Here is a 10,869-nt window from a genome sequence, read left to right as displayed (position 1 = left end):
CCTACCATTTTGCTGAGGTGTTCCTATACAAGAAGTTTGGAGAACTATCCCATGCTCAAGAAAATACTTTTTCATGCAAATGAATTTTGTTCTGTTATCACTTCTCACAGTTTTAACCTTTTTGTTATATTGCCTCTCTGCCATAACAAAAAAATTTGTCAATACCGGTGATACTTCTTTCTTATCTATCAGCAAAAAAAAAACCTAAACTGCACGCAAGCAATCACCGACAATGGTAAGAAAATATGAAGCAACACAAGAAGAAGGAATTCTATAAGGTCCCCATAGATCACAATGTATCAAACGAAATGTATTAGAAGCTTGATTATTACTAAATGGAAATGTTTCTCTAGTTTGCCTAGCTCTTTGGCATGTATCACAAACTTTATTGTGTGACTCACTGACTCTATTCCTACTACCATTAGAGACTAACTAAGTAGTTTCCAAGATGGATGCCCCAAACACTTGTGTCATACTTCTAGTTGAGTTATCCCTTAAACTCTACAAGCCTTCACTTTTCGAATTTCCTGAAAGAAGTAGAGTCCATCCCTTTGTTCACCGACTCCAATCAGCATCTTCAAAGTGCGGTCCTGTATCACACATAGATTAGCAGTAAAATGGACATTACAATTGGATTCATCTGATAATTGTGATATAGAAATTAAGTTGCAATTCAATTGAGGCACATAAAGCATGTTTTCAAATCTTAAACCACTAGCAAGCCTTATTGTTCCTTCTTTAGTAGATGTGGCAGTGTGTCTGTTAGGATGTCCAACAGGGCACCCAGGAACTTTGCTCACATCACATAGGTGTTGCACGGTTCATGTCATGTGATTAGATGCCCCACTATTAAGGATCCATGAACTCAGTTTACTCTTACCAGTCATGATTTCATTTGGAGTGACCTTCAAATTGTTAAGCAATTCTACCAGAGTTTTCAACTGCTCCTTGCTCAATCCTGTCATGCCAGAATTCTCAACATCTCCACTAATGTTGAATCCCAAGTTCTGGACAGCATGAGCACATACTAGACCTTTCTATGCACATCCACTATTTGATCCAATACCTCCAGTGTGATTCTAACCTCTTCCTCGTCCACCTACCTTGTCATTATTTTTGGGATAGTCACCCCACAATTTTGGGTATCGAATCAGTAAGAAACAGCCTGCTTCATCATGACCTGATTTGTTGCAATTTGTGTAGATAGATTTGTTCTTGTTTTCAAACCCTTTCATTCTTGCGCCTGTTTGAGCAGCCAAGGCCATGACTCCTGTTCTTTCTTCTTTGTTTCATGTGATAGTCCGCAATCTTTCTTCCTGTACTAGAATATAGTACATCTTGTTTAAAGATGGCATAGGATCTGTGGCAAGCAAGTTGGAATGGACCCTTCCATAGAGCCCATAATCTAGGCCCATCAAAAATATGTGGCCTCATTCCTCTTCTCTGTGTTTTTCAAGTATTGCTGCAACACCACACGTGAAGCCTTTGCAATTACAGGTCGGTAGTTGTTCATAGTTGGTCAAGTCATCCAACAGAGCCTTCAGCTTTCCGTAATAAGCCACCATGGACAAACATCCTTGTTTGCGTTGGGTCAAGTTTGATTTCAGCTGCTGGATGCATGGACCATTCACAACTAAAAATCTCTCATTTATGTCGTCTCAAAGCTCCTTGGCGGTTTCCAAATAAGACATGGCTGTTCGCAGAAAAGGTTCTATTGTATTCAAGATCCATGACACCAACATGGCTTGGATAGTCAACCAATCCTCCATCACAGAGGATCCTTCTTCAAGTTTCGTTATGGTTCTGTCAATGAAACCTAATTTTCTTCTTGCTCTCAAAGAATTCTTCATAGCTCGAGCCCATTCATCATAGTTTTCACCCCACAACTGCACTTGCGTGATCACACTTTCAGGGTTGTCGTTGGAATTAAGATCATATGATAATGGCCTATTCTTCTGAGATTGGTCGTCTCCTCCCATAGAAGACTTTGGTCAATCTTCTTTTTCTTCCATTGCTCTGATACCATGTAACAGAAAGCTTCAAATGATTTTATTCCTTAGGAGGCCATTGTTTATATACAAGAATGTGCACCTGCAATTCCTCCTAAAAATGTGCCTCCGATATATACATCTGTCAATTACACATATGCCTAATTACAATACAGTTGTAAATAGCTATTAATGAAATCAACTCTGATTTTCACATTAAAAGATGAGCACATATAACTAATTACCAAATATAGCTTAATACCATAACATGTGCAAAATCCAGGTCACCATTCTGAAAAACTATCTCATTAAGGTGAATCCATAGAAACCAAAGGACCACAACATAGATACCTCACCATTTGTGTTGATACTTATGTCCAAACACAAACCCACTGAATTGTCTAAAATAAGATGATACCTCATTAGCCAATGGCAGCTGATACCCCGACCAAGCTATTCATTTTATCTATATATTTGTAGCAAATGAATAGGCAAAAAAGAGATGTGAAATAGATTCTACCTCTATCTGACATAGAGGACACAAGATATCTCCATCAGACCATATAAGCCAATGCTTGCTCAAGTTCTCCTTGACAGCAATACCATTCAGAGACACTCTCCAAACCAGTGCGCACACTTTGAAAGGAACAAGAAGCTTCCAAATATACTTGTGCAGATCATCTTGAGTTTTAGAATTCTAAGATACCAAATAGTTATATGCCTCCCTCACTGAAAACACATCCTCTTTCCATTTCCATGAGTCTTTCAACTCCCTAATCAAATGATTATCAGCTAATTCCTAAACGAGGGCAGCTTATAGGTTTCTTTCCCATGTAAAAAAATTTCTCTACTACCACAAAGACCACATCCACCCATGCTCATTCCATATCCCAACGTCACTGACAGTAAGATTTTTTTTTGGCCAGACATCTCATACAACCTCTCAAACCTACACTTCAGTGCTGTTGTCCAAGCCATACATCTTCCCAAAAATGAGTATGATGTAGCTCCAAGTGGAGCTTGTAGGCCTTGGATCTTCATCAACAATAGAGTCCTTTGCTTCTTGAAGTTCAATGGCAGTGGAATGGAGAAGGAAGAAAGATAATTGGAGACACCACTTCAAGGAGAAGATGAGTCAAGCACAAGCTCACCACCATAGGAAGCCATGGATAAGAGCTTGAAGGAGGAGAAGCTGAGGGGAAGGAGAAGCAGAGAAGGAGCACGAAATTTTGTGCCTCAAATGAGGTGTCAACTTTGAATTTTAATTCTCAAATAATCAAAGATGAAAAAATTCACACACATTGCCTCTATTTATAGCTTAAGTGTCACACAAAATTGGAGGGAAATTCAAAGTTCACTTGAATTTGAAATTGAATTTGTGGAGCCAAATTTTGGAGCCAAAATTTCACTAATTATGATTAGTGAACTTTAGCTATGCTTCAGCCCATTAATCCAAGATTCCCCACTAAGTGTGCTTAGGTCATGAGGCATGTAAAGCATGAAGGACGTACACAAAGTGTGACTATATGATGTGGCAATGGAGTGTAGCACGAAAATGCTCACTTCCCCCTCTAAAATTTAATTGGATTAGGCTTATCCCAATTCAATTAAATTTATTTTCCAACACACACATCAAATATTCACTTAATGCAAGTGAAATTACAAGACTACCCCTAATACAAAAACTAGTCTAGGTACCCTAAAATACAAGGACTGAAAAATCCTACATTTCTAGGGTACCCTGCCTACATTATGGAGCCTTAAATACAAGGCCCAAAAATAATGAAACCTTAATCTAATATGTACAAAGATAAGTGGGCTCATACTTAGCCCACAAGCTCGAAATCTACCATAAGGCTCATGACAACCCTAGGGCCTTCTCTTGCATCTCTAGCCCAATCTTCTTGGAGTCTTCTATCCAATGCCTTTGGGGGGTAGGATTGCTTCAAAGTATCCCTTCCATCACCTAGAATCCGTCTATAATTACTCCAAAACCATACACCTTGATTCCCTCTTTGGCATATCTTCCAAATATTCATCCACCATGACGATGTTGAAGGATTTTGTACTGGATCCTCTCTTGATTTAGACCTAGCTATAACCACTTTGACCCAAAGAGCTTCTTTTTTGTTATCTTCACAATCACTTAGCTAATAGATAATAGAGCTTTATTAAAATTATCCATCTCTCCAATACCAAGTCCCCCACAAGCTTTTGGTGAGCATACCTTTTCCCACTTTATTTTACTCGTTTTTCTCTCATCTTCCTTTGCTCCCCAAATTAAGGAAGTTATGTTGGAGACACACTAGCTTTGTGATGATCTTTGATAGAGCCCTATACACTAATAGGAAGTATAATGGTATGGAAGAGAGGACCGATTGTATCAAACAAATCCTCCCCCAAACTATAAGTGTTTGAGCTTCCATACTGCCAACTTTTTCAACACTTTGTCCAACATTGGTCTCAAAAGGACTCAAGCTTTGGATTCCCACCCACCAGCATGCCCAAGTAAGTAAACAAAAGAGACATTACCATACAATTGAGCACAACAACAAATCTTTGAATATCTCCTTTGCTCACCCCAACACCCGCTACTTGGCTTTTATGGAAGTTGACCTTCAACCCCATTACCAACCCAAAACACCGGAAAATGCTTTATAGGACTAACACATTTGAAATTGTGGGCTCATCCTCATCAAGCCACACAATTCGTTTGCAAGTAGAAGAAAAAGAAAGGGGCTCAATGGAGCCCCTTGCCTCATCTATTTGAAGAATGGATTGTTGGAAGTAAAGTAGCAAGACCATCATGTTAAAAAAATTCGTTTACAAATTCTTTGGTAAAAACGAGCTACTCAATTTTTATTTTTTTAATGTTTCATTTTATACTATTACTATGTGAGAAAACACAAACATAATACTTTTATACGTGCGTACAAAGACACCAGACACAAAACATTCTTTCAATGCGAGTTGGTGTTTGGCAAGAAATTAGGATGTACACAAGACTCGAGACATGAAGTTATTTCACAAGCACTCTGTTAAGCCATTGAAGGATCTTCAATTTCAGTTGTCACTCACAAAATTATGCTTCCTCCACATTTGGATGAGCTATAAAAGATTGTTGTGTCTAGAAGAAGTTTTCCCAAGAAAATTTTGCCTGTATTTTATGGTGTTCATCCGTCTCTTGTAAGACACCAAAGGGGAAAAGCTTTTGCCAAACACGAAGAATTGTTTAAAGACAATACAAAGAGAATAAGAAGATGGAGAGAAGCTTTGACCTAAGTTGCTAACAAATATGGCTGGTATTTCTTGCAATTTAATTTAACTAAGTTTAATATCAAAATTAATATTTTTTTAGTTACAGGTTTTAGGTACATTCACTACTAAAATTTATTGATTTAGCATCCCAAGATTAACATTGGTTTTCGACAAAACCGATGTAAACAAAAATACAGTGGCATTGTCATAAATAACATGACTTTATTAACATCAATTTTTATAAAACCAATGTTAACAATCGCATGTTAAAATTGGTTTTACCAAAAACCAATGTTAACATTAGTTAATTAATATCAGTTTCTAAAAAACTGATGTTAAGTGGAGGTGGTTAACATTGGTTTTTGAAAAACCGATGTTAACATGGGATTGTTAACATCGATTTTTTTAAAAAAAATGATGTTGTATTTTTAATTAAATTAAAAACCCCAAACCTTGCTTTTCTCCCCGCACTCATCGAAAACCCTTTTCTCTCCTCGCGACTTTCTCTCCCCTACCCTCGTTACCTCACGACCACTAATTATTGTCACCGTCGTGTTCGCCATCGTCGTCATTGTTCGTGGCACAACACAATCCTAAGAAATTTACGTCTAAGGTAATGATGAGAGATGATAATGGTTAGATAGAATTTTCAATATTTTATCTTCACTATTATTAATATTTCTAGTGGGTTCATGAGTTTGTTGTTTCATAGGTTTTAGAGGCACTCTTGGCTCTTGGTTCGTGGGTTCGTGAACATAAAAATTGTCCAAAGGGAGGGTAATGTTGTGAACATAAAACTTGTCTAGTGGGTTTGTGAGTTCATTGTTCCATTGGACACTTTTGATTCTATAAGTTTTCAATCATTTTCTATTCAAATTTATTGATCTTTCCCAGAGATAGCTGTAACAATTCAAACAATGTAAGATTGTAACTCCCAGAGATACCTGCTATTGTTAGTGCCTTGTAGTAATTTACTAAATCTTTTCTTGACTCGAACCCATGATTTAAAGGCTTTTAATTGAGTATTAAGTGATTGAATGGATGCTGGAAGGATATGATGTTGCATGCATGTGTGATGGTTGATTGCACAAATGGTGTGAATGAGCAAGCTATTGAACCTGAAGTGTGGAGTTTGAAACTTGATAACTATAATATTAATTTATAACTACTTCCAAGTGATTTATAAGTGTTTTTGAACCATTACAAGACGTGCCTGTGAAATTGGATATAGTATGTTAGACTATGTTGTGACACTAGAGAAAATTGCCTTATCGAAACCTTTATTCAAACTTGTCGTGTGCTCACCATATTCAAGTTCTGAAAGTTTCATTTCAACCCCTGAAATTTTTAAGACTCAGCATTTAAACCTTTTTGATTTCATTCCATTTTGATATCTCTTAAGATTTCTTTAGAATCCTTGTAAGACAGCATGTTCAAACTAGCTTTTGGATGAGTTCGGTGTGGCATGACATGTAATATGAGAACTTGTAGTACACCTAGATTTTGGGCTCTGAACCTATGATGTGTTTCCTGTTTTAGGCTACATCCAGAGATCTTAAGCTTGTCCTAAAATAGGACTCAAGCCTTAGTGTTGCATGTGTGTACTAAAGTAATGCTTAGAAAGCCAAATAGTTTTTGTATGAGTGTTTATGAATCTGTCATTCTAGCGTATGACTGCTTAGGGATATCATGAACATACAAACCACGTTTCTTTGAATGTAGGGATTGTAAGTGACTAGGTATTTCAATGACATTGTGCATAGCACAAACAAAAATCTCTAATTAAATTCGACAACAAGGATGGTGTGACAGGTACTATATATGGCACTACTACAAAATATAGATTTAACATCGCACGATTAACATCGGTTTTTCAAAAAACCGATGTTAAGAAAAGCACCTATGTCAAAAAAAAAATATAGATTTAAATAACTGATGTTAATATCAAGTAGTTAACATCGGTTTTGACAAAACCGATGTTAACATAATATAGTTAACATCGGTTATTGAAAAATCGATGTTAACATCAACTGGTTAACATCGGTTTTTTAAAAGACCGATGTTAACCAGTTGATGTTAACATCGGTTTTCTTTATAAAACCGTTTTTCACCACCCCCATACTCCATAGTTGGTAAAGTGTTTATTTAACCCTATATGGATGTTTGTTGTCGAGGGTCACTTCAAACGGCTGTAACTTTTGATATAAATGTCCGTTTGAGGCCCATAATATGTCAAAATGCTCGAAATTGAAGGAGGAATCCCAGTTTGGCTTAAATTAGAAAGTTAACCATAGACATTAAGTTGTATATGCCAAGTTCTAATATTTATTTTCTCTTCTTTGGCTTTTGGTTGCTTCTCTGCGGCAGATTTAGTTGCAAGGCGTAGCGAGTACCTCTACCTTGGTGGTTTGCTTTCTTCTGGGCTATCCACATCAATTATACTCTTCAAGTTTGAGGTAACTAGCAATTTTGTTCTATTCTTTTAGTATGACTGATAAGCTATATTATTAATAGAAACATCATGTATTAGATATATTCTATTCTGGATAATAAGCAAGTAAACCCTAATGTTGAATGATCCCTTGGTCCAAATGACTACATAAATCAATATGAATTAGAGCAATATACTACTGACATAGTACATAAACAAGTCATATCAGCATTAGACAAAATTAATCATCCTTCATTCCAAGAAAGAAAAAAAATAGAAATCAACATAGAGACTTGGAACCATAATACCTTCTTTTCCAGGTTATAAAACCTTGGTACCCCCTGCAATATTTTAATGGAATCAAGAATTTCTGAATTAAGCATAGGAAAAAAAACACTTAACACTCCCTAGATACAACTAAATCCATATTTTGGGAGTGCCCCCAGCCTGCGAGGTTTGGCATCTTCTGCAGTAGGACTTAGAAATGGATTAAGGATAAGCCATAAATACATTGTGCCACTCTCAGTAAGAAACTAACTAACAACATAAATAATATAAACAAATCCACATTAGCTCCCCATTGCATGTACCATAGGACAAATAAAATTCCCTGTTTTATAGCTATTGATTATTACTTGTTGAGATTGATGTGTCATTATTTTCTCCTATTTCTTACCCCTTTATGTCACCATTTTAATTACTGATTAGCCTTAATTGTCAAATTAATTATGCAGTTTTATTATTTGGGCCTACTTGACTAATTCTGTGTTTTAATTTAATTTCAGGAGAATTATAAGCAATTGGGTTTGGATCCGGAATTGGGCTGAACCGGCTTGGACTTGAAGAGAGCAGACAATTTTATTTGTCGTCCAGTTTTATTTTATTTCGTTTTTGGGCTGTATTTTTGTAATTGGGCCATCAGACCTTCTTGGGCCCGATAATCAGATTTGTAAGCTTTGGGGCCTAGTGACCTTTAGTGAGCCCAACTGCTAGGGTTTTAAGGGGCAATTACTGTTCACACAGAGAGAGATTGAGGGTTTCATTTTTCAGTTTTTGGTTCGTGTTACTGTTCACGTAGAAATTCCACTTCGTTTTCTGCTTCAAATTCCAATTTCGTTTTCTGCTTTTGATTTCAATTTTGTTTTCGTTTCTGCTATTAATGGAAGGTTGAATCTCTAGTGTTGTTTTCTCTTTAGGATTAAGCATAGCTCTCTTTGAGGTTTTGTTATTAACATTAAATTTTGATCAGTTTTTCCCCTTCACCAATTATTATGTATTTGTTGCTAATATTAATCCATGCATGCTTAATGCTTGATTAATTGTCTCTGTGCTTAATTAACGTTCATGCTTAATGGACATGTGAGAGGGATTAATTGGTGTATGAGTTGCTTAATCACATAATGACAGCCTTATGTTAATTTTCGCTTAGTAAATTAATTTCGGGTTGGATTAAATGGTTGAACTGATTAGGGATAAATTCTCGTAACCTAGGATAAGAGACTTTCTTTTGAATCAAGGAGAAACAACATGTTTTAGTTTTGTTATCTTTTTAATTCAAGTTTGCTTGTTGTTTAAATTACAAAAGCAAACAACCCCCCCCCCCCAATTTCGTTACTGTTTTATTATTATTGTTATGAATGTTTGTTTGATCATTGCTCACTGGGAGACGACCTAGGATCACTTCCTAGATATTGCATTTCTCTTTTTCTTCAGAAATTAGCATTTGAAAGCATTTTGAATATTTGAAAAATAAAGCAACAATTAGGAAATATATGTATATACATCAAGCATGGCAAAAATACATCATCAAGCATGGCAAAAAAAAACATATCATCCAATGAAACATATCCCTCCACACTTATTCCCAAAACAATTCCAAAGCTCCAAAATTCCTTAAGGGTAGGGTGAGATCATGGTTTTTCACTTAAGGCTTGTAATGAGCTTCAAAACAAAGAAAGGGGAACATAGGCTCAAAGGGGCTATCAAAGGAATTAATTCAAGGTAGACTCATTTGGCTAGAGGCTTATAAGAACAAAATGCCTAAATCATTTCCCAACATGCATGTGAACCAAGAAGAATCAACAAGAGTGAAGCCAAGGCTATTGTGCAAGCAATCAATGGGTCAAAACACACCGAATAAAATAGATGATGATGGCTCAAAATCTCACCAAGGGTAAATTTATCACTTTCAATTCAACCTTTCAAAACTTACTTGACATGTAGAGGAAAACAAGGATTTCAATTCACAAAATGCCAAGAAACTCCTATTTCAAAAACAGTTACCCATTACCTATACATAACCTAGAATTCAAAGAGAAACATGCAATGTTGTACACAAAACATAAAACCAAAATAACAAAATTAACCTAGAAAACCCCAAACAAAGAATAATCTCCCCCCCCCCACACTTAAACAACACATTGTCCTCAATGTAGCACAATCATAAGATCAAGAGCAATCAGAACAATCAATAAATTTGGACAAGTGCAATAAAAGTAAAGAAGGAGACAGAAAAAGAAAACTCCCTAAGTCATGGTGGAAGAGAAGTAGGGTGAAGTAAGGAGGTCTCCTCCACCACTACATCCACTAAGGAAGGATTTGTGAGGAATGGTTTCAGCCGTTGTCCATTGACCTTGAAGCTCGTATCTGTGGATTCACTTTTGATCTCAACTGTACCATAAGGAAAAACATTAGTCACCACAAAAGGACCAATCCACTTTGACCTCAACTTACCACTCATGAGTCCGAGCCTAGAGTTATACAATAAAAAATTTTGTCCAACCACAAAGTCCTTCTTAGCTATCAAGCTGTCGTGGAACTTCTTGGTCTTCTCTTTGTAGAATTTGGAATTCTCATAGGCTTCTAAACGGATCTCATCTAGCTCACTTAGTTTCAACTTCCTTTCCTCTCCAGCCTGATCAATAGAGAAGTTGCAGGTCTTTACAGCCCAGTAGGCTCTGTGCTCTATCTCTACAGGAAGATGGCATGCCTTGCCAAAGACAACCCGATAAGGAGACATTCCTATGGGTGCTTTGTAGGCAATACTATGCGCCCAAAGAGCATCATCCAGCCTGGTGCTCTAATCCTTTCTGTTCGGTTGCACAATCTTCTCCAAGATCCTTTTTATCTCCCTGTTTGAAATCTCAGCCTGCCCATTAGTTTGGGGGTGGTAAGGTGTGGAAATTCTATGCA

The sequence above is a fragment of the Glycine soja genome, chromosome 1, assembly GCF_004193775.1.
Source record: "Glycine soja cultivar W05 chromosome 1, ASM419377v2, whole genome shotgun sequence".
In the NCBI taxonomy this organism is placed as follows: Eukaryota; Viridiplantae; Streptophyta; class Magnoliopsida; order Fabales; family Fabaceae; genus Glycine; species Glycine soja.
Note: the sequence above shows the minus strand (reverse complement) of the source record.